General features: G+C 41.6%; 1 protein-coding gene across 1 annotated transcript in view; it reads right to left on the bottom strand.

Moving 5' to 3' along the window:
* The window catches only part of DCAF8 (DDB1 and CUL4 associated factor 8), a 1,751,511-nt gene extending 1,734,482 nt beyond the window's left edge, over positions 1-17,029 (bottom strand). The window contains exon 1 of the mRNA XM_044059248.1: positions 16,842-17,029. The gene's annotated coding sequence lies outside the window, so the exon portion shown is untranslated. The remainder of the gene's footprint in view (positions 1-16,841) is intronic.
* Between the last annotated feature and the right edge of the window lie 7,896 nt (positions 17,030-24,925).

The raw sequence follows: 24,925 nt of genomic DNA, 5'->3' as shown, positions 1-24,925 counted from the left end.
AACTGACTGATCGAAAGCTGTATACGCATGCAAACATCAGTGCAGCGACAGCAGCTTTGGAACAAAGATGCCTGCATGATGCAATGTTTTAAAGATAAATACTTCATTGCGGGATACCTATAGGAGGAGGAGTAAAAAAAAAAAATTATTCTAAATCACTTCAATATGCTAGACACCTTGTGGTCAGACTCTGAAATCACATATAAAAAGATTTGAAAAACTGTAAATAGTCCTAAAGTGGTGTTAAAACATAGGAAACATCAAAACATGATGAAATAAACATGTTTCGAGTCTGTGAGTGCGGTTCTCCTTTAAGCAAGCATATGACATATAAATCTAAAAATGTCACTGTTCCATTGTACCTGGCCCTCGTTAGACAACGCCTTGCGTACAAGCCCCCTTTATATGTACCTAACCAGGCATATGCAACTGCTGCAGCATTCAGAGGTCCTTCACAGAAAGTACATGGTGTAAACGACATTTCCTATGCGGACAGCCTCAAAGCCTTAGTCTTACCCTGGTACTTCAACTTCTACAGACTGCTGACAGGCAATCCATGCCTGGCATTCAAAACATCTGCTGATCCAGCCCTTATGGACTTGTCCCACATCTCCAAAACAAACATCAGAAAAACCGAATCTAGGGGACCTAAACCTCATTTAAAATACAAACATGTTGGGAAGGACAAGTATGTATCTCAGACATGACTCTGTATCTAGAAAAGGGGATCCATCCATGTGGAGCAGAGTCCCTCCCTACACTTACTCGGAAGCAACTCGGATTAGTGATGAAGAACCGTACATTCACTCCTGGTCTGCCACTTATGTCCCTACTAGGAAGAAGCATGCAAATGTGTGATCACTCGTACCAAAGCTATACCCCCCCCTATAATAGGAGGGATACCAAAACCTGACACATTTGGGAAGCACAGCCATGTTGAAAAGGTCCTTTAGGGTCATTAGCCTAGCAGTCATCTATGTGATGGCCCAGACTGCTTAATTCACCAAAACAAAGGGTGCAAAATGGCTTGGCCCCTCGTAACAGCAAGTTTTATAATAAAAGGAAAATAATTTTGACCAAAAGTAAGAGCATTTCCCAGAATGTTAGAGCCGTTGTCACTGAAATGAACACACATCTCAGGAGCTTAATAAAATCCACATAAGCCAAATCTAAAGTTAAAATAGTTACCCAAGTGAAAGAATCACAAGACATTTTTGATATAGGTTTGTAATCTCAAACGCACAACTCAGCAATGCGCTGAGCTGTCTGTGAATGATGCTACCTACACTAAGACTGAAGATATTGTGAACCTACAGGTCAATAAATTCACCTCTAACTTTACCCCCCCTTCCCCTCTATCTGTCCCTAAAGATATACCTGAAACTGGCTCACCTCCAGCTATCACACAAAACCAAGTCCTTAAAGTGCCATCAAAAGATAAAAGTACTGATTGACGAGCCCTGATAATACCCCTTGGATGCATCTTAAATACCATGAAGTATAATTCAGCCACACTTCTAACAACACTGTTCAATCTCAGCCTTCATACAAGTTTTGTACAAGCAAATGGAGAACTATAGTCATTGACCTGCAGAAGGAATGACAGTCCACAGACCCAGGCAATTACAGACCCATAGGTCTGACCAGCCTCACATGCAAAGCCATGGAAAGACTTACCATGGAATTTAAATCAATCAGAACATAGGGAGCCTCCAAACACTGGAATACTGAAACTCTCTCAGTTTGGATTCGTCAAGGGCAGGTCATGCTTACTTAAGCTGGTAGATTTTTTTTTGAAAAGGTCACCAATGCAATGGATGAAAGCAAAACAATACATACCACATATGTCAATCTGGCCAACGCTTTTGACAATTCCCCACTCAGTATGATCCCAGTTATTCTTATTAGTGGTAATACAACTATTAACCATGGGTAAAGCCCATTTATAACCAAATGGGATGGGTTATTTTGAGCACAAAATGGGAAACTGGCTAGGCTTAAAATGGGCCGCAAGGGCTAATTTACTTATGAACCTATAAATACTGTTTAAGGCTTACTTTAGCTTAAGTTTGTATTTTAATAGCAACACTCAGTTTACAGGACCAGTGTTTACCCACACTTCAAGTATTCTTTCAGGAAAAGCATACAATCAAACTAATTCACATATGAAGAAAACAAAAAAAAAAGAAGCACACAGCCAGGCTCCACGCAAATATTTAACAAAAATTACGTGCTTTCGTCCAAAAATACAAAGGGCTTTGTATTTTCAGACAAAAGCGCTTAATTTATTAAATATTTGCGTGGAGCCTGGCTGCCTGCTTCATTTTTGTTTTAATTCACATATGATCATATATTTACCTTGCAACTGTGACTCCTACAGGCAGTATAACTCACATCTGCACCAAAATAAGACGATACACTGTGAAAAAAATAAAATCACATCCATTAGTATTCACAATAATTAAAACTCAAGATGGTGAAAGACTTGCTGAATGTGGGGTCTACTATCCCCCTCATTTGATCCTTAAAAGGATCCTCACCTACAGTTTAATTCAGCCCTGATTTTTATTTCCTCCTTGTACAGTTTAGCTACCAGAAACTAGGGTAGTCATTCTGGTGCCTTGGATTTAAAGGGAAAACTCATCCAACTACTATTTTTTTTAAGCTTAACCTCTCGTATGCTTTAGCAAAGTAATTTGTATCCTCCACAACATACCACTGACATTTTTTTTGTTAGCAAGTACTGCCTACAATCCTACACAGACAGTCCTCAATTGTGTTGATGTGTGCAGTACGGTGGAACATACCGTTTGCTGTAGACAGGAAAAAAAAGCATCATCAGTACATGCAAGTGACTACATACTACGACACACCTGTAAGCAGACATACTCTTCTGAATCTGACCACTTATTAGGACACACCTGTAGGAAGCATACTCTTTTCCTGAATGTGCAATATCTTTACATATGACAGTATTTTAACCGTATCCACTACACGGACAGTAACTACTAATAAATTATCCTCAATAACTTAGCTTTGATAAAGTCTTGCCATACTCTAATGTAACAAAATCAAGGGACAGCAGTGTAACAGAGGTGGGAAAGTACTGCTTTATGCAAAAAAAGATAGAACAGAAATCGTTACCATTCTCCTGCGCTTCAACGGCAGAGATAACATGTTAGTTTTTAAATGTAAATGTTTTTTTCAGCAAGTACAGGACATTTCCACAACATTCAAGATTTATAAACTAAAACACACCCTCCCACGACAAACACTGAAGAGAAGAAAGACTGCATGTTTCAGTTATCTGAAGTAACAGACATCAATTACAGTTCCTAGTTTACAATGACAACCTCGGGGCGGGGGGGGGGGGGGTTCTATTAAGTAGACCGCCTGAGAAAAAAATGCAGTTCAATTTTCTTTTGTTAAGAGGTTAATGCAGCTTGGAGATCTTCTTTTCTTCTTTCGGCTTTTCCCGGTTAGGGGTCACCACAGCGGAACTCCAGTCCGCTAATGATTGGCAGTAGATTTTTACGTACCGAGTTGCCAGCCCTGACACACAACCTTCAACGAAGGTACGCCCATTCACGCATGTCTCCACACAGAAGATGCTTTAGCTGAGAATCGAACAGGACGTCTTACTGTGAGGCGACAATGCTATCGCAGCACCACCACCGCAGTTGCCGCAGCTCTGAGAATAATGAAAATGAGGATAACTTTGAAAAAATAGTTGGTTTCCAAAAGATATTTTAAGGTGCTTGTATTGTCATTTTATTTACATGGGAGTCAAGAAACTTCAATTCCTTATGTCTAGACTAAGTGGCTTCTTAATCTTATGATTTAAGAGCGACTTTCATGCATTAAAATTGCCAAGCATACAAATACACAAGGACAAACAAACACATTTAAGTGGGGGGGGGGGTGATAAAAAAAAAAAACATGCAATTTGAGTCAAAGAGTAAGTAATCAAGCTCAGTTTAACACAACTTAATGAAATACTGACTGTAGCAAAGTCACACTGGAAGGCACTAAATGGAAGAAATACAGAATTTAGCCTGCACATTGTAGAAAGAAAAAAAACAACTAACAATGAAGTTAACCTTACACTGTCAATAGACTGATTGGGAATAATGCACATCTAGCTGGTATCAACATCAAATACAATACAGCTTTTACATACATTTTTAATTTGTTCATTTAATAATTTATTTTTGAGAAATGTATCAACCTAAAATGTTTATTTTCTCCTGCTCATCACAAGGACTAATTTAAGATTAGTCTAATTTTTGTCTCCCCCCCCCACCAACCACTGAATGGTTTCTATTCTTCATGCCTGAACCAGAAATGACAGCACACATACAATTTCAATGCTTCTAAAGGAGATCAAGACAGACACTTTCACATGTACACAAACATCTTTATTAAATTATCACTTTTGACATAGGCAATTACACATTTATATAAATGAAAACAAACCATATTTACATACTTTTAGTTGCAACTGTTACACATCACTTATAATCTATCTAGTCATTGTCAGTCAAACATTACAAAACTCATTTAATTCCTGCCTCCTTGTATACCTCATTCCTACTCCAAAACATTACTCTGCAATTACTGTTCCCATATTTCCCATTTTTCTATGTAATTTGCTCCTACCCTTTCTATAGATCCCACTTCTAGTTACTTTACCTCTGTTACTACATTCTCTACCTGTAGTGGAACTGGTTTAGACTATGATTTCCATTTTCTAGTTACTGCTTTTTGGCAGCGACCAGAACTGAACTCAGCAAGGTCTTACAGAACCAGAATTGCCTAAACAAAGTATTATAGCTCAAAAAAATAATTTCCTTAGTTACATCAATTTGCTCACCCTGTATTTCTATTTGAATAGTCTGCAGGGAATTTTTAAAGTCTGTCAGATCATTACATTCCCAAAAAAATTGTTACCAATTACCCCCCCATCATATCTCCAACATTTGCAATCTACCCGAGGAAAAACTCTTTTGCATAATCTGGGAGACATAATGGGAACACCCACTTTGCCTGTATGAAAATTGAAGACAGCAGCTAATTGTACCCTAATAGGACCTGCCGCAGCGCCTTCTTCAAACAGATTTGAGAGAAACTCTAAAATTGCTGGAATAGGGGCAGTAAGAGGTTTGATATTTTGTTTAGCTGCCCAACATGAAAATCTCTTCCATATAATTTCCTAGTGGTAGGTTTATGGGAAGAAACTAGGATATGACTTATTGCTGGCGTGAAAGAATAACACCTGGCTAGTCGAGGAATTGGAGCAGCCAAGCTGTCAACCTGAGGGTGCGGCTGGATGGATGGAACTCTCCAAAGAGTGGGTCAGAAGGTACAGAAATGGATCCAGAATCCAAGGTTCCTCCAAGAGGTGGGTTTGTAGAAATGGAAACCAAACCTGACGAGGCCAGTACGGAGCAATGAAGAACATTTTGCTTCTCGACCATATGGCTTTCTGTAACACCTTTGGAATGAGTGGAAAGGGGGGGGAGGCGTAGAGTAATCCCAAGGGCCAATCATGAATCAGTGCATCCCTGTGTGGCTTCCGCTTTGGGGGAATTAGGGCAAAACAGTTGCTGCATTTGGTATTCTTAGGAGTGGCGAAAAGGTCGAAGCAAGGCTGGCCCCATCTGTGGAAAATCATCTCTGCAATTTCTCTGTTCAGGGACCACTCATTGGGTAACAGGAGAGTCCTGCGGAGTCTGTCCGCTATCACATTGGATTTCCCCGGGATGTGCGTTGCAATTAGAAAATGCTGAGAAGCAATTGCCTATTGCCAAACTCTTAATGCCTCTCAACAAAGAGTAGGATTTGGTTCCTCCTTGTTTGTTTATATACCACACTACTGGCATGTTGTCCGTCTGAATTGCAATTGTTCCTAGAGGGAGAGAGTCCTGAAGTGCTTGCAACGCATAAAGCACCGCTCTCATCTCTAGGATGTTTATATGCAGATGGTTCTCGTGGTCCTGCCATAAACCTTGAACTGCCCTTCCCAGATAACGACCCCCCACCCCCACCCCATGTGGGAAGCATCCATGGTTAATACTGCCTTTGGTTGGGAAAACACAAAGGGACGACCTAGACAGAGCTGGTCTGTCTGAAGCCACCAAGTTAAATCTCTCCTGCAAGACTCCGTGATGTATATCAGATGTGAAAGTGTGAGATCTTGCATCGACCACTATGCGAATAAAAGCCATTGTAGGAGTCTCATGTGTAATCGGGCTAAGGGCACCAGCAGAATGGCAGCAGCCATGGTTCCCAGGGTCTGTAACACTTGTCTGGCCTGGACTTTCTTTGTTGAAATCAAAATTTTTACCTGTTGATGCAGGGAGTGGATTCGATCTGGAATGAGTCTTGCCGTCATGTCTCGAGTTTAACTCTGCTCCAAAAACGACAATATGTTGCGACTGTAACAAGGCAGATTTTTCTTGATTTATAGTGATGCCCAGCTTGTTCCAAAGAAGAAGGGTTTCGCCCCTGGCCTGAGATAGTAGATGCCTGGTGGAGGCAGTGAGGAGCCAGTCGTCCAGATATGGAAACACTCGGAATCCCTGACGTCTCAGGTGAGCCGTGACCACTGCCATACATTTGGTGAACACCCTGGGGGCTGTAGTGAGGCCAAAGGGTAGGGCTGGAAATTGGTAGTTACTGGCTCCCAGCCGGAAGCACAGATACCTTCTGGACCGCCTGTCCAGTTTTATATGGTAGTCCTTGAGGTCGATAGAGCACATCCAGTTGTCTTTCCCTATGAAAGGGAATATCGACTGCAAGGTTACCATCCGGAACTTTGTTTTCTTCACAGATTTGTTTAATCTGCTGAGATCTAGGATGGACCTCCAGTCCCCTGTTTTTTTTTGGCACTAAAGAACCTTGAGTAAGTTCTGGATCCTACGTTCTGGATCCTACCTGGTCTGCGGGGACTTCTTGGATGACTCTTGTCTAGCAATGATTGAATCTTTAGAGTTGCCAAGTCCTTTTGCGTGGGTGGAACATCTGGTAAGGACTTTTGTTTTGGACAGGTGGAAGAAAAGGGAATGAGGCAACCTCTGGATATCATCTCTTGTACCCATTTGTCTTAGGAAATTTGTTGTCAGGTGTTTGGGTACAATGACAAGCAACCCTTGACTGCCTCCAGAGAAGGACAGGCGGGTCTCCTTTCAGGAGCGCTGGTAGAGCCTATCAGAGAAGGTCTCCCCGTCACCCTGATTCTGCAGACCACCTCTGCCGTTAGGGCAGTGTCTTCCGTTATAACTTCCCCCTCTGCCCCTGGAGGAAGAATCATCACGTGTGCCCGAGAAACCTTTTTGGGATTTAAGGAACCACATTTTCCCACCCTTTTGACCTTTGGGATAAGGTCTGGAGGGGGCAGAAAAACGGACTCCCACAGCAGATAAGGTTTTACTGTCCTTCTCACACCTGGTCAGCGTCTCTTTTACCATGGGTCCAAACAAGGCTGAACCATCAAAAGGTTAATTGGTAAATGAAGACCTGAAAGGGTCAGCAAAGTTACAAAGGTGCATCCAGGAATTTCTGATGCAGCCACTCTACTCGCCAGCTGCATAGGAGATTAGCCTCATGGAGGAGTTTCCGATAGAGGCAAGGGTGGCTAGCTGTGAGGATACCTTGTCTGTGGACCCCGCAGCTACTGCTCCTTGAAGGGTATCTCCTAGTTCTTTGATAAGATCCCTTTGAAGTCTAGTGAAATGGGATAAATAGTTCAATGCCCGCAAGGTGAAGGTCGCTGAAGAGAAGATGCACTTGCCATATCTATCCGTAGTCCTAGAGCCTTTCTTAGGAGGATGGATAGATGAAGAGGTGTCTGACAATTCCTTCTTCGTGGCCGGCGCCACCACCATGGCATCTACAGGAACTCCTTTTGTTAAAAATTCCATTTATTTAGGGGCCGTAATAAATTTGTGGGACTGCGGTGGTGGTGCTGCGGTAGCATTGTCGCCTTACAGTAAGACGTTGTCCTGTTCGATTCTCAGCTAAAGCGTCTTCTGTGTGGAGACATGCGTGAATGGGTGTACCTTCGTTGAAGGTTGTGCGTCAGGCCTGGCAAGTCGGTACATAAAAATCTACTGTCAATCATTAGCAGACCGGAGTTCCACTGTGGCGACCCCTAACCGGGAAAAGCCGAAAGATACAACAACAATAAATTTGTTTGGCCTCCTCGGAACAGGCTCCACAGTGTCCGGTGAAGTCCATGCTTTCCTGGAAATTACCTCTTAACAACTTGTCATAAGGAGGAGTCACCCAGGAGGTGGAAGGGTGAGATCCAAAAGCCTCCAGGTATACTGAATCGTCCTCCAAAGGGTTGATGGGATGCCAATCACCCCTCTGTTTCAGGATTTCCAGGATGTCAGCAAAGGAGACATCCTCAGAGGGTGATCTTGGGGACCCTTCGGATTCATCCAAGTCAGTATCAGAAGTGACTGACTCAGGGAAGTCTATGCGCTTCCCTCTTGCAAAGCCTCTTCCTGGGAACTTCCTCTGACGGATACTCAGGAGAAGTCCCAGAAGAGGGGGCACCAACCGCGGTGGTCACCGGAGGTTCTGGATCTCTACGCTTAGGAGATGGTGGAGAAGAGATAAACACAGGCACCTGGTGGGGAATAGGGAGTGAATCCTAGATTGGTGATGTCTGAGAGGACAGCATCCTCTCTGCTACCTTGAAAGCACCCCCCCCCACCCCGCTCAGGAGAAGACCTCTGTACCAAGGATGCTGGAGATCGGCTCCGAGGAGGTGGTTCCGAGGCAGAGGTAGGTGCCAAGCTCAACCAAGCCGAAGCACCAAGAGGGACAGTCAGATCGAAGACATACCATGCAGACTCTCACCCCCGGAGCCGACCGGAGAGCATTGGCTCCCAGATGTCTCGGCACCGGATGGAGCCGAAAACACCAGAGCTGAAGTCGGAACTGAAGAAGCCGGCAAGGGTCTCGGAGCCAACGGTTCCACTACAATCGGATCCACACCCTCCAGCTCCAAAGACTCTAGGGTAATCGGAGGAGAAATCAAAGAAGGTGGAGTGGAGACAGGTGGCTCTAATGCCTTTGGGTCCAGAGGTTCAAGCAATTTAGCCAGGGCCAGTGTGCGTAGCAATCTCTTCACCAACCGCTCTACATCATCATCTGAAAGACTCCTGGAGGAGTGGGTGGACAAAGAGGGAGATATCAAGACTGGTGAGACCACCATCAGATCCAAAGCTGAGGTCCGAGGAGTAGAAACCTCAGTCGGATCCTTTGACACTAATGACTAATGACACCGAAGAGGTTGATGACGCAGACTTGGAGCAGAGATCCTTCGGTTCCGAAATCTTTTTGCAAGGCTCTGAATCTGGAGCGGAAACTGGATTTTTTCTAGAGGACAGAGTCCTCATCCAAAGCTTGCTGAAAAGGAAGACTACCTTTGGCCATTAACTTAATTTTATGCTCCTGCAGAATTCTACTACTAAAACCGTGACAAATAGTGCAAGGGTCTTGCATATGTATGGCACAGAGACAGTAAACACAATTAGTGTGCGCATCTGTCAATGACATCTTTCTAGCACACTTTACACATTTCTTGAACCCAGAAAGCTTATGCTCCTTGGGTTCTTTAGAGGAGTCCTTCAAACTCTCCTTAGACATTATTTAGGCAAACTAAAATACTAAACTTTATATATATATATATATATATATATATATATATATATATATATATATAAATAGAATCCTCTAACTAAAACAGATTCTACCAAAAGGGGAAAGGGACAGAACCCTCTAACTTAAAAGGGATCTGACCTGGGAGGGAAAAGACTCTGAAACATATGGGGCCGAGACAGGACTCGGCACACTCAAAAAAGGGGCGGAAAAACTTAAAAGGGTTTCTAACGTAGACAACACGAACAGCTAACAGGGGTATATAGGGAAGAAAAAATAGTACAACTAGCTAGAAAAAATATCACATAATTGAAAAGCTAGCCAATGAGCCAAGTGAAGAAACGTCTCAAAGCTTGCGTGGCAAACGAGATCTGGGGATGTAGCCTGGAGTATCATGGGATAGAGGATTAGCCTCGAGCCACTGAAAGCTCTCGAGCTTTATTATTCGGCCGTGTCAGAGTCGAGGATTGGTTTCGAACCCAACCAGCAAGAATTATGGCGAGATAGGACTACATAACATCCAATCTCTCTTAACAATTCTTTCTATCCCTAAATACAGTCATTCCCATCGACAGAACCTCCTTTCTTCACTCCCATATTGGCTTAGTTCTGAGAATAATTTCTGCTACTGCATGGTTATTCTTCATAAAGGATCTGCATCAAAAATCCCAGTCTCTCCCAGTTTCTTGAGCTTCCCCTTGTTGCATAGTCATCCCTTTTCTACTTTGAATTACAGCTGTTTGTGCTATGTATAGGAGCCCTAACTGTCTAGCTCTGAAATACCCGTTCAGATCAGGTAATTCCAGTCCGCCTTCTTCTATCAAAGAATCAACTTGTCCCACTTGACTCTTGTCCTCTTCCTACCAGATAAAATCTTTCAACTCTCTATTAATAAGTATCTACAACTTTTCTTCTGGTTAATAAAAATATGCCTGACCTGTGTACAAAACTAAAGGGACTAAAAACAAACATTCAGTAAAAAGCTGACAGCAATTCGCATCACATCCAATGTCTTTTCATTAGATCCCCTTTGAATGTATGCTGTGTACATTGTGTCAAGATATAAGAATGTTCTGGCAAAACTCTGTCCCCCACTACACAAACTTTTCTAAAACAGTTTTCTTCAGAGATCCTCTACAGTTTCAATATTTTTTCAAATGTCTGATACAAGTTCGTTCTCCCATTAGTAAGCTTTGAAACAAACAATCTTACAGTATTTTGGCATATCAGATTACTGTTTGTTTTGAGTCCCAATACTCTTACAAACAGTAAATTTGCTTTTCACTCTCAATCCTGTTGAACACTGGCATCCTTTAGCTGTACTACTTCCATTTTAGGCCTGAAAATGTATTCATTTCAAATGTCCTTGAAAACACATGGAAGCTTGCCTAAAAACTCTAGATTCGCAAAAACGAGATGTATGTTCCAAAAACAAACGCAAGAGAGAGAAAACTCAAAGTGCAATGTTCCTTCGTATTGCAGAATAGAAAGCAATACAGATTTTTACTATGTTTAAGCTTACAGAGAAGCAGACAAAGCAGCAATCCTGACTAGAAATCTGAGGCATACTGTAAGCCAATGAAAACTATTCCATAGATAAACCATTTCTTTTTTACTAACTCCGACAGTCTCAAAGGAAAATTCTGTGCATATGCATTTAGAAGTTATTCACAATGGTAAGCCGCCTTGCTGACAGTGGCCATGGTGTGACAGGCAGTCAAGACTTCTGCATTCTTTTGGGGAATGACAGACACCTAGAGGGGTGTAATAGGAAGGAATGGCTTGCCTGATTCGAAAAAAGTGAAACTATTTTTGAATCTCTGTGATACTTATTGACGGACCATAAACACCATATTCAAAACACAAACCTGCTCAAAAGCGTACTTTGTTGACCACCATGGACCGAAGGCTGTTGTCATGTCACAAGTCTTGAAGTTACACAGTCATACATTTTGAGCAATCAGATGAAGAAAGAGGTGCAGCTGAAAACAGCAAGAGTCAACTGGGATAAGCCAATTCTTTCAATAGAACAGGACGGATTGAGTTGACCCAATTTGAAGGGTTATTTCAGAGCTACAGTTAACACTCCTATACATAGCACAAGCAGAAAACAATATGTCAAAGTGGAAAGGGATGATGAAGAAATGGGGGAAGCTCAAGAAACAAGGAGACAGTGGGATTTTGGATGCAGATCTTTAAGGAAAATACCAATAATCATACAGATTATTATATTCACAAAGTAGCAAACAGTATTCCAAGAACTAAGCCAACACGGGAATGGAGAAAGGAAATTCTGCTGACAGGGATGACTGCAATTCAGGATACAGGCAACAGGTAAGAGGGGGCTGGAATTTATTGGAGAAAACTGGCAAAGGAACCAAGATATTGGGAACAAATAACTAGAGGGGGAAAGGTAATAGAATGGGAAGATACCAAGAATTTATTTGGACTGTAAGTTAGAGATTGCCTTCTCTATCAGGGACTGACAGAGTACAAGCAAAGACAAAGAAATAGGAGGGTCCTAAATGAAAAACCAGCAGTGGTAAGGATTTTAGTAGAATCTAGAACAGAAACTGCCATTAAAAAGGATTAATTAGTAGAATACATAAAATATTGTATGATAATTGTAAGAATCAATCAGAGGAGATTAAAATAGATTGTGAATTGCTTATACATTCTCTCTTCCCAAAGAAACAATGGGAGGATACATGTAGGTCTCCAATTTATACAACAAAATCCAGAAGATGTAGGATTTTTGCTTGGAAGTGTTTGCACAGACATTTCTAAACCCCAAGTAGACTCCAGAGAATTTTTCCTCAGGTACACAGCAAATGTTGGAGGTGCAAAGTGGAAGAAATAGGTAATTGGGAACATATTTTCTGGGAGTGCGGTGAGTTCGCGGACTTTAAGGATTCCCTGTGGGATGCACTAACAGGGATGCAGGGTCAGCAGACTGGTGTGATGAGGAAGATGATTTTTCCGAGCTATGATAAAGAATCGGATTTGCCTAGACATGGTAAGGCCTTGCTGTGTTTAACTATGGTGGCTGCCAAAAAAGCATTTACTAGAAAATAGATATCAAAACCTAAACCAACTATACTAGAAGTAGTGAATGTAGTAAGAGACATAAAACAACTTTAACTGAGATCTTTTGAAAAGGGTAGGAGCAAACTACATAGGAAAAAAAGGGAATTGTGAGAACAATACATACAGGGGAAGAATAAGGCTTACAAGAAGACAGGACTTAAATAAGCTATGTACTGTTTGAAAATGATTAGGATTGTGTCAGTGTGGTTTGTTTTCATTTATATAAATGTATGACTGCCATGGACTCCAAAGATACCCCAGGGATTACTTCAGTGTCACTGCTTGACAGAGGCACAGCAAAATAATAGGCATAGTTTTATTCAAACTAAAGGGGTGGCGAAAGCCACATAACTATGGGCTAGGCTTATAAATGCCCTTGATAGCCTAGCCTGTAGTGATGAACAAGGCATTCTTTAGCTTTGCCAAGAATCTAAGTGGCAATTCTCAGATCTGCTCACAGTTAATGCAGAATGGCACAAAATACACTGAACCGACCGATATAGCCAACATTCTGGCAGACAGGTTCAGTGCAAACTTCACCCCCCTCACCCTCAAAAGGGCCCATAACTATACCAGAAGAATGTAGTGCCCCTGAAATCAGACACTCAGGTTAAAACAGCCCTCTCCAAAGCCAAAAACACAGCATCAAAGGGACCGGACGGTGTCCCAGTCTGCATCCTACATGAGCTCAAAGATGAACTAACCCCTCACCTAAAACACACTGTTTAAACTCAGCCTCTCCACAGGCTACGTGCCCACAGAGTGGCACACAGCAACGGTTATTCCGCTCCACAAAGGTGGAGCCTCAACATACCCCAGGAACTATTGCCCTATAAGCCTGACTAGCTTGGTCTGCAAAGCCATGGAGCACATCATCATGGATCTCTTTAACAGAGACATTGGGAACCTCCAAACACTGGACCCTACCCAGTTCGGCTTTAAGGGCAGATCATGCCGCCTAAACCTGGTGGACTTCTTTGAGACAGTTACCAAGGCAATAGATGAGGGAAAGGTGGTCCACACAGCCTACCTAGACCTCACAAAGGCCTTCAACACCATTCCCCATTCAGGTATTATAGACAAGCTCACTAGCCTGAACATAAACTCATACGTCATGAGATGGACTGCCAACTGGCTCACGGACAGAACCCACATGGTAAGAGTTGCGAGAGCTAGGTCCGACTCTAAACCGGTTACAAGTGGCATTCCCCAGGACCCCTCCTGTTCGGCATATACTTCCCAGAGGTACAGGCAAGCACATGAGGACTATGGCTGACCAAGTTTGCAGATGACTGCAAACTAGGGGCTATAACTGACTCTCCGGCTGACACAGACATCCTCCAAAAGGGTCTCACTGAGACAGATACCTGGTGTCAAAACCATGGCCTCAAGCTAAATGCCAAGAAGTGCACAGTGATCCCCTTTGGAAAAAACAAAGTACCCACAAACTACCACATAGGTGGTAGCCCCCTAAATACAGAACATATAAAAAGGGATCTGGGGACCCAAGTAGATAACCTCTCCTTCGATAATCACATTACCAAGGTGGTTAGAAAATCTTTCTATACGACCCACCTAATCACAAAAGGGTTTGCATCCAGATCGAAAGAGGTCATTGGGCCCCTCTACGCATCACTCATCGGACCCATCATAGAGTACAACTCCCCATTTGGGATGTACCTTACAAGACACCTGCAACAGCTGGAAAGACCACAGAAGTACCTCACCAAGAGGATCACTGGCCTCAAGCAGATGCCCTATGTAGCTCGATTGAAGAAACTCCAGCTGTACTCGGTTACATGCCACCTATGCAGAGGTGACCTCTGCCTGACATACAAGGCCATGTCCAACCCAGAATTGTTGGACATGCTCCACCTAAAGAAAACCATACCCCCTCAAGTCACACGCTCTAGGGATCTAGACCTCACCACAGCAATAAATAGGACGTGCTGGAGGGATAGATTTCTGTCTCAGAGACTTCCCATGCTCTGGAACAAGATTCCAATCTACATCAGGCAGAGCTCCTCGCTAACCCTCTTCAAGAGAAACCTTTACGAGTGGATGGGAAACAAAGTTTACCCCAGGGATCACTTCAATGGCTCTGCTGGCCAGAGGCACAGGGAACTAATCTAAGGGGGTTGCGAAAGCCAACACATTCCGGCTAGGCTTATAAATGCCTTTTGGCAGATAGCCTAGTACCTACCTATGAACCTAAGTGATGGTTTATTTATGTAATGTTGCTTAGGTTATATGAAACATAGCAATACATGTGCAGTATAGTGTTTGTAAATGTGAACTTAATACAGTTTGACTACTTAAAAAAAAAAAACTATCAACAACAAAACTATAAAAAGTGAATCAGACCCAAAAAATTGAAACACAGAGAAAATGTGAGATTCTCACGGCAAAAGAGAATACTATGAAAATAAAATATTCACTTGAAATGATTAAAACTATGTGACATATTAGTAAATGTGAACTTGTTAATATGGGTCGATTACGTCTATATAAATTTACGTTTGTCTATGTCACAAGCAATATTTCAATAAAGGTGTTTAAAAAATATGAAAGATTATTTGTTCAAATGTGATACGCCTTCCCAAAAAAATATGGAACAACTTAAATAGTGATATTACTACGGTAATAAAATTAGACTAAACGGCGCAGGCAAGAACACTCAAAAGTATAAGATAGTCTAGATGAGAGACGGAAACACCACAGCACTAACGTGTACGTTCACTGAGTCTAATATCACTGAAAGTACACGTCTCTTCTGCACAACTGTAAAAGACCTCTACCTTAACCCAAACTAACATATGCTTACTTCTTATATGTAATGAGACATCTTCAGGCACTAGATGGAGTCGTCCTGTGATCACATCCTGGCCAGTCATCTTCAAGTACATACATGTCTTGCCAGAACATACAACAAACTGTACTGCAGCATAACTAGACCAAACACAGTCATGGAACACAACCACTGCCACAAAGTCACAGCATACCATCTATCAATCTAACTCCGTGAAAGATTCCGAAGCTGGAAGGTTGGTTTGGAAAACACTGCTTCAGGAAGCTGTACAATGAAGAGTAGTTCCTGGTACTGTACAGGGAATGCTGTTACGCTACTTACATTCACAAGAAATCAGGCTGGTATTTGTAGTTGAAAACACAGTGCAAGCCAGCAGTCTTAAATAGACTAGTACTCCCTCCTCAAGGGAAAGATGTACAAGGTCTAATGAAAAAAAAAAGTCCCCCAAAAACTCATAAGACCCAACATCTGAAACACCAAGCAAGCTTTCTTAAAAGTCATGGGCTTTCGAATCACCAAAGAATAAAGTAATTAAGTTTGCACCCCATATGTATGAGGTGATGTGTCAACTGTGGGGGGGCACAGTGACAAAGGACTGTTGATAACACACAAGTACTACAATAACCAAAACATTCATAAAAACATTGCCACGAAGTCTAAATGAGCCCAATCAACACTAAGCACACACAAAACTTTTTCTGGTGCTATCAAAATCAAGTTTATAAACAGATTGTCAATCCCTTTTTACTGGTGGCAAGACTGTATTCTGTAAACTCATCACAGCCCTGTTACCACCACCTGCAAATAACAATACACGTCACCCCCTCCCAAACACTCACGCCGTTTGACCCGTTGTCTCAAAGCTTGGATAGTTGGCGATATACAGTTAACACCAAATGCCAAATAGTCTTTTGGCTGGCTGCCATCACTCCTCCACGAATGCCACCATCAAAGACGTAGCACATCGAGAAGCACTAAAAAAAAACTAATTAGAAATGTACACTAGCATCGTATTTAAAAAAAAATAAAATCGCTTAAACAAGGGAATATTAATAACTTCTTCCAATATCGTGCTACTTGCTCTCCAACAACAGAAGGGACACTTCTGGTCAGTACCATTAAATATCACGTTGTTAACCTTCCGAGTACCCACTCCAGAAGTGCCAGTCAAGAAATACAACTGGTAACCCCCTGAGGTATTTAATAATTAATGGTGGACAACCTGGTACCCCCCCCTGTATATGTCGCCCCAGAGGGTAAATAGTCGCATTACCTGCGGGACGGAGGGGGGTGCTGACTCTCGAAAGCAGCTGTTAACGCAAATGTCAGGACCACTGCACAACCCCCGTACTAGTAATACACTTCGCACAGTCCGTAAATCGGTCTCTCGGTTTGTTTGTGTATTTAGAGAGGAAGAGAAGCCTATGCTTTTCCAGCAACTTCATAACACTTCCGGTTTTCTCAACCAGTTAAAAACAAAGGTGAAATGCGACAGCGGAATTTCACGGAAGAGGTTACAGACATCGCCATAATGGGTACGGCAAATGCAGACAAGCAGATTTGATATAACAACAGATTTCTTAACTATTGTTTATTAGCACTGGCGTTTTGCTTAATAAAATGTTTCGCTGTGCGGAGGGAATGAAGATCCTTATCCCCAATACATTTATAAACAATAACTACATAGCAATTAGAACTGGAGCATATATCTCAGTTGCTGTTTGTGAATTGGTATATTGGAGTGGGCAGCACACTACAATATGTGGGCAATTTACTTTTTGGGGAAGAAAACTAAAGTAACTATAGACCCGAGCAGGCGTGGAAAGAACCTGCAAATTCCACACATAGTGTTACTGGAAGTCATACCTTTCAATTGTCCGGATTTTTGCCTCTTTAATGTGTTCCTCATAAAATTTGTGGGTTTTTTTTCTGGAAAATCATTGAGGACTGAAGTTAGTAAACAATGACAGATATTTGAGTTTCAGATAATGCACTTTCTACAGTTTATAAGAGCAGTTATTTAAAATATGTCCCTATTTGGGGGCTTTTGACACCCTTCCCTATTATTTTTGCCTTTGTCCAGATTTCTTGTGGTAAGATATTGATAGATATTCTGCAATCAGGACTGATCTGTAGACCATGGAGTTGTGAAGAAGAAAGACAGCTCTGAACTCTTTCCATCAGTGGCACTTCAGATATTTGTACTACTGACTAAGAAAGAATTTCATGTAACATACATTTTCTGAAGCAGAAGAAGATTGTAAAGGTAATTGTTGCCATTACTTATTGTAGAATCTTCAATCTTTTCAGAAAAATCACTAAGTTTTGAAGGGGATGAGCAAATTTCTAAGCCAAAATCTGGAAGGTCCCCAAAAATCAAGGATGTTTGAGAAATATAGGCAGAGATCTTACCCACAATACACCGTGCTGCTATTGGTAGCTGAGAGGGCTGTCATTTTTTATCTTCAGATTTATTTTTGTTCAGTCTAGATTTTATGTTTTTCTTTATTGGAGTTAGAGCTGATTTTGACTGTATACTTTACTAAATAACTGAAATAACCCTACATAAGATTCTTTATCACTGACTCTTATCACGTAAGATATAGACAAACACACATTAACAGAAAAGAAAACAAACCATATCAACGTTTTTTTTTTCAGTTTTCATACATTAGACATAACATCTTTTCTTTCATTGTAATCATCATTAGTCCAACATTACATACATTGCTGAATTCCTACCTTTCCTTACACCTCACTCCTCCTCCTGAACATTATTCTGCATGTATTGTTCCCACAATTTTCTTAAAATCCTCCCCTTAGATTATGCTGTAAATTAATTCAATATAACTTACCTGAGTATCCCAAATATCCTCGCACCTTCTAGAAGGAAGAGACTAAAAAGAAATAATGCAAATTGGCTATCCAGATCCTGTGTCCCAGTCAAAAACATACATTTTTTTAGTTCCAGCTATTTGTTCGCCCAATATTTCTAAAAATGTACTCTGTATGGATTTTTAAAAAATGTGACAGCTCATTACACTCCCAAAACATATGTTCCTGGTTACTTCTTTCTTCCCCATTGCACCTCCAACATTTGCCATTTACTTGAGGAAAAGTTCTTTGGAATCTGCTTGGGGCATAAAAATGCCTGTGTAAACACTTCAAAGAAAAAATCCTGAATCTTCTAGACTGTCGCATATTTGGGAGCCATATATATGCCCTCCCATTGTTTCTTTGTGAATTGCTTATCCAGTATCTTCCGAATCTTTTCTAACCTTCTCCTCTGATTGATTCTTATAGGTATCATGCATTATTTTATATGCCCTACTAATTTTCCTTTTTTAACAACAGCTTCTGTTCTAGATTTAGCTAAAAACTCAACCAAAGAAGGTCTTTCACTTAGGATTCCCCTATTCCTTTTTCCCTTCCTATAGTTTGATATTAATCTCTGTTAGGGAAAGCAGTGTCTAGCCTCCAGCCCAAATGTCACTGACTCTTTATTTTGGTAACAAGATGAGAATACTTCTTTTGCATTTGATTTTGCCATGGTTTGTCCTGCAGATTCACAAGTTTCAGTAAGAATGTCCCACTTTGCACATGTAAAAAGACAGTAACCCTAATATCTGACCACGTCTTCTATATAATACTCTACTTGTAAGTGGTATTTTCTGCAAGTCCAACAGCTGCATAAAAACACATAGCTCTACTGATTTCTCTTGCCCAAGAATTACGGATTATGGTTTTGATGAAGTGTTTGGATGCTACAACGTAGCAAAGTAAAGGATAGTAATGCAATAAAAATCAGAAATGAAATGTATGCCGACATTTGTGCTTCAGTTTAAAAAAAATCTACAACCACAAATTGAAGTACAAATACCTTTCACTTTTTATACTGTGCTTATAAATTACATTTGAGCAAAACAGCAAGCACATTAGCATATTTCTCTAACCTTTGGGATAATACAGCAATAACGAATGACTGGGTGTGGTATAGTGAAGATTTACCCATGGTTGGTGTGGTTTAATCAAGAGGGCAAAGCCTGAGTGATTAAACAAAGGCAACCATGGGTAAATCTTCAGTATATCACACCCAGGATTTGGTTATTTCTGTTATACAATGACATTATTTAAGAAAAAAGTACTTACTTTTCTTAAATAATGTCTTTGTATAATGGCACCATGATGTTCTTCCATCTTTTTTTGTACCCTGCCACTTTCTTGATGTACTGCACATGCATATGGGACTTATGTTCATAGGTTCATAGGTTCATAGGTTTATACTAGGCTATCTGCCCTAAGGCATTTATAAGCCTAGCCCAAATTTTTGTGGCTTACGCCACCCCTTATATGAAAAAATACTGTGCCCATTAGTTTGTTGTGCCTCTGTCCAGCAGTGACACAGAGATGATTCCCGGGGTAAACCTACGATCTCCCATCCACAGGTCTAGATTTCTCTTGAACAGAGTCAGTGAGGTGCTCTGCCTCACATGGACCGGGATTTTATTCCACAGCATAGGGAGTCTCTGAGTGATAAATCTATCCCTCCAACACGTCCTATTTATATCCGTGCTAAGGTTTAAGTCGCTTGCTCTAGTGGTTTTGGTGGATTTGGATTTTTTGAGGTGGAGCATGTCCATTAATTCCGGGTTGGACATGGCTTTGTATGTCAGGCACATGTCACCTCTGAGCAGACGGTATGCGACTGAATAGAGCTGGAGTTTCTTCAATCTGGCAGCATATGACAGACTTTGGAGTCCCTTTATCCTTTTGGTGAGGAACTTTTGGGGTCTCTCCAATTGCTGCAGATGTCGGGTGAGATACATCCCGAATGGGGCATTGTACTCGATCATTGGTCTGATAAGTGAAGAGTACAGGGGAACAATAACCTCACTAGATCTGGATGTGAATCCCTTCATGATCAGGTGGGCAATGTAGAAGGTCTTTCTAACCACTTTAGCAATGTGAGTGTCAAAAGAAAGGCCACTGTCAACCTGGGTCCCCAGGTCCCTGATAACCTCTTCTGTGCTTAGTGGATTGCCACCTATATGGTAGCTTGGGGTTACCTTGTTTTTCCCGAAGGGTATGACTATATATTTTTGGCGTTTAACTTCAGGCCATGGCTCTGGCACCAGCTATCTGTTTCTGTGAGTCCCTTCTGAAGGATATCAGTGTCTGATGCACTTTCCACTATGGTGCCCTGTTTGCAGTCGTCTGCAAACTTTGTCAGCCAAAGTCCTCCTATGTTGGCATGTACTTCAGAGAAGTAGATGCCAAACAATAGGGGCCAAGGACCGAGCCCTGTGGGACACCACTTGTGACCGGCTTGGAGTCTGACACAGCGCCAGCAACTCTAACCCTGTGGGTTCTGTCCTTAAGCCAGTTTGCAACCCATCTTGTGACATATGGGTTTACATTTAAGCTGGTAAGTTTTTCTACAATACCCGAGTGGGGTATTGTGTCGAAAGCCTTTGCAAGGTCAAGGTAGGCTGTATGGACTGCCTTTCCCTCATCAATGGCCTTGGTGACTGTTTCAAGAAGTCGACCAAGTTCAAAAGGCATGATCTTCCCTTGACAAAGCCAAACTGGGTCGGGTCCAATGTCTGCAAGTCCCCTATATCTTTGTTTATGAGCTCCATTATGATCCTCTCCATAGCTTTGCAGACTAGACTTGTTCAGCTTATGGGGCGGTAATTACCAGGGTCCATAGAGGCGCCGCCTTTGTGGAGTGGGACAACAGTTGCCGTACGCCACTCCTTGGGCACGTATCCTGTGGTAAGGCTGAGATTAAACAGCTGCCTTATGTGCGGGTTTAATTCCTCATTTAGCTCGTGTAGCACACAGCCGGGGACACCATCCTGTCCCATTGATGCTGTGTTTTTAGCTTTAGAGAGAGCAGCTTTCACCTGCGCATTTGAGATGTCCGGGAGGCTACACTCGGCTGGGATAGTTATCTCTCCTTTAGGGGGGGGGAGGGGGGTGAAGTTTGCACTGAACCTGTCTGCCAGTATGTTGGCAATGTCTGTGGGTTCAGTGATTTTTGTATCATTTTGGACTAATTCTGAGAATATCTGGGAGTTTCCACCCAGGTTCCTAACATAGCTGAAAAAGGCCTTATGATTGTCCTTTGAATCCATGGCAATTTTTCTCTCAAAATTGGCCTTAGTTGATTTTATGAGTGCTCGTATTTTTTACTAATAATGATCAGGGGTGACTTCCCTTTTATGGATTTTGTTCTATCATGTAATAGCTTTCTCCTCTTATTGTAAAGTTTGTTAATGGCTGGGGTCCACCAGACTGGACGTTTGCCCTTTGTGGAAAGAGTCTTGGTTTTATTTGGGATTGCCTGATCCATGCAGTCCTGGAGGTGTTCATAGAAGGCATTTGTAAGGGCTTCCGCAGCTTGGGTTGTGGTTTCCACTGGCTCAGGGGCCTTGAAGGATACCACACCAGTCTTGAGTAGTGTGAAGTTTGCTTTAGAGAAGTTCTTCACTATGGTCTTTTTGTTTGGGGTGGGGCGGGATGTGGATTTCCAGTGAGATTAGTTTATGATCAGATCTCACCAATGAGGGATATACTTCTGGTGTGGAGCATTTTGTCCCCATGTTTGTGACAATGAGATCTAGTATATTTTCTCCTCTCGTGGGAACAGTGACTAGCTGTTCCATGGCATTTGAATTTATGAACTCCAGGAACCGTTGGGCTAGAAAGTTAGGGCTTGAGTAATGTTCCCAGTCTATATTCGGGTAGTTGAAGTCACCCAATATGATGGTGTTTGGAGATACATTTATACCCTCCAGTGTCTTCAGGAAGGCTGTGTGGGGTTCCTGAGTTTGAGAGGGTGGCCTGTAGCATGCTACAATTTGTAGAGCAGTTTTGCCTATGGTTAGTTGCACCTGGATGGTTTCCGAAGCTTCATGCGTTACCACCAACCTGGAGGTGTGGGTATCCTTTATGAATATGGATACACCCCTCCTTTTGTGGTGTGGTCCGGGTTTTGGGGCGGAACGCATGATATGAGGTAAAACCTAATAGTGCCGGGGTGCTCTCAGGAGCCTTGAACCAGGTTTCAGTTACAGCACAGACATCGATGTTCTCCATACTGAGAAGGGCCTCGAGTGCGTGCATTTTGAGATTTAGACTTCTGGCATTGAGCAGCATTACCCTCAGTTTCTTCCCATTTTTGTTTTCTAGGGTGGTAGGTTTAGAATTTGAGCCTTGCCTAAAAAGGCACTATGGGGTGGCAAGAGCCTTAGCCAATATCCAGAATCCCAGGGGTGACAGGTGCAAGCCGTCCCTTGCGAAGCAGCGTGGCTTGTCAAGCATGTCATCCCAGGCAGGCAGACACTGGATCCCCTTTGAATGACACCAGACATTAAGCCAATTGTTAAAGCTGATCATCTTGTCTCTATATTATGGCATCATTCTTGGTGAAGGAAGGATACTGCTCAGGGTTAGGGTCATACCTGCCTGGGCTACATAATCAGAGAGCTCCTCTATGTCTCTTTTCATGTAGTCCAGGGAGGTACGTCTCAGGTTGTTCACACCAGCATGGACAATGTCTGTGTCATATTTGTACTTGCCATGGAGTGACCCGAGTGCTTGTGTTATGTGGCAGATTCTAGCGCCCGATAGGCAGCTTACTGTGACCCTCTCCTTGTTCAGCCTGGTGAGTGGGACGTCAGTGTGTCTGACTATGGAGTCACCTATGACAAGTATGTTTGGTGTTGTATTTGGCCTTAAGGGCTGTGACTGCTTTGCACACTGCTTTTGTGGTTTATGTGTTGCTTGTGGGGTGTCTTGAGGTAGCAGTTGTTTGGGTGTCTGCTTTGGAGGCCTCTGCTGTTTAGGTAAATTTTTACTCAGAGCCTCCGAGTATGTCTTATGCAGTACATCAGTGCTTTGGAAAGCAAGCAACGGAGAATTTCCATTGCTTCTTTTTTTTTTTTTTTTTTTTTTTTTTTTTTTTTGAAAAAAAAAATAAAGTTTGAAATCCAGACACTTTAGAGGTACAAGACAGACAGGGCAGAAATACAAGGAAAATCAGGTGTGTTTCTTTAGTTTTGCATAATGTACCTGATTTTCCTTGTATTTTCTCTGCCCTTCATACATACCTCACAACCTCTTAGCTCAAGAAAACTGGAAAGCCTTAGCATATATTAACAGAAGAAAGTCCACGTGACAGGACTTTTTTCTATTGGTATATGCTGGATTTATAACAGGCATGCTGGTTGGGTTGAGCAATCAGTGTGCACATTTTTCAATGTTAATGACCTGTCATTGTATAACAAAAAATAATCTTCCCGCTGTTGCAGACACTGGTTAGTAGCAGAACATGTTCTTTGAAGTGTTGGTTAACAGCTCTTGAATTGCAGAACTAGCTTTGAGAGTGCAGAAAGAGTGTGGGGGAAGGTCTATCTGTACTCATAGCACAGAATGACAAACCCTACAAAAGCCTGAAATGTAATTATTTTCTTTGGCTGAAATTGTAAAATTGTTCTGAATTGCTCAAAACAGGTAAAACAACAATATATATATGATGATTATTCAAGAATAAAATGCAAGCACTCCTGCTGCAGAGGATGTGAAAGATGCCCATAACTCACACTATGGCCATTGTTTCTGAACGAACTTAGAAAATTATATAATTTCCTTTTGTCTAGTATAACTCATATAAAGGTGACTTGAAATAGTTTCTGTGAAGGAGACAAGAAAGCACTAAAACAAGGTCACATTAATATGTCAGGCCCCATGTCAGCCATTTTGTGAAACATTAAAATTTTATAAGAAGTACATAGAGTTATTTTAAAGCACTAAATTGCTCAAAAACAATGATACAATTAAAAAAAAAAAAACACATTTTTAAGTTCCAAGGTGGAGTTTTCATTTAATGTGGATGGTTGTGAAAAATATAGCATGGTAGCAGTAGCAGATTAAATATACATTGAACCCAATTCTGTTTTCAAACCATGAGCTCCCTGCAGAGATTTTTAAGACCATGCAAAAATCTATGTGTTCTTTTGGATTTATCTTCCTGATTGTTTTAAATTTCTCACTGAATACAGCAACATATGTTAGACTGTGTTTTGAATTTGGGGCTTTTTTAACACCTTTATTAAATTATTATTTAGAACATAGGCAAACATACATTACTATAAAATAAAAAAACATATTAACATGTTTCCAGTTGCATATATTATGCACCACATATATTCTTTTATCCAACTATTATCAGTCCAACATTACATAAATTGCTTAACTCCTGACTTCCCTTAAAACCTCACTCCTCCAGGACATTACGCTGCATGTATTATTCCCACAATTTCATTTACTTCTTTGTAATTCCTTCCCTGTCTA

Source organism: Protopterus annectens, chromosome 17.part0 (assembly GCF_019279795.1).
Source record: "Protopterus annectens isolate FY-2018-M chromosome 17.part0, PAN1.0, whole genome shotgun sequence".
NCBI lineage: Eukaryota > Metazoa > Chordata > Ceratodontiformes > Protopteridae > Protopterus > Protopterus annectens.
The sequence above is the reverse complement of the archived record's forward strand: the minus strand, read 5'-3'. Positions and strand labels throughout refer to the sequence as shown.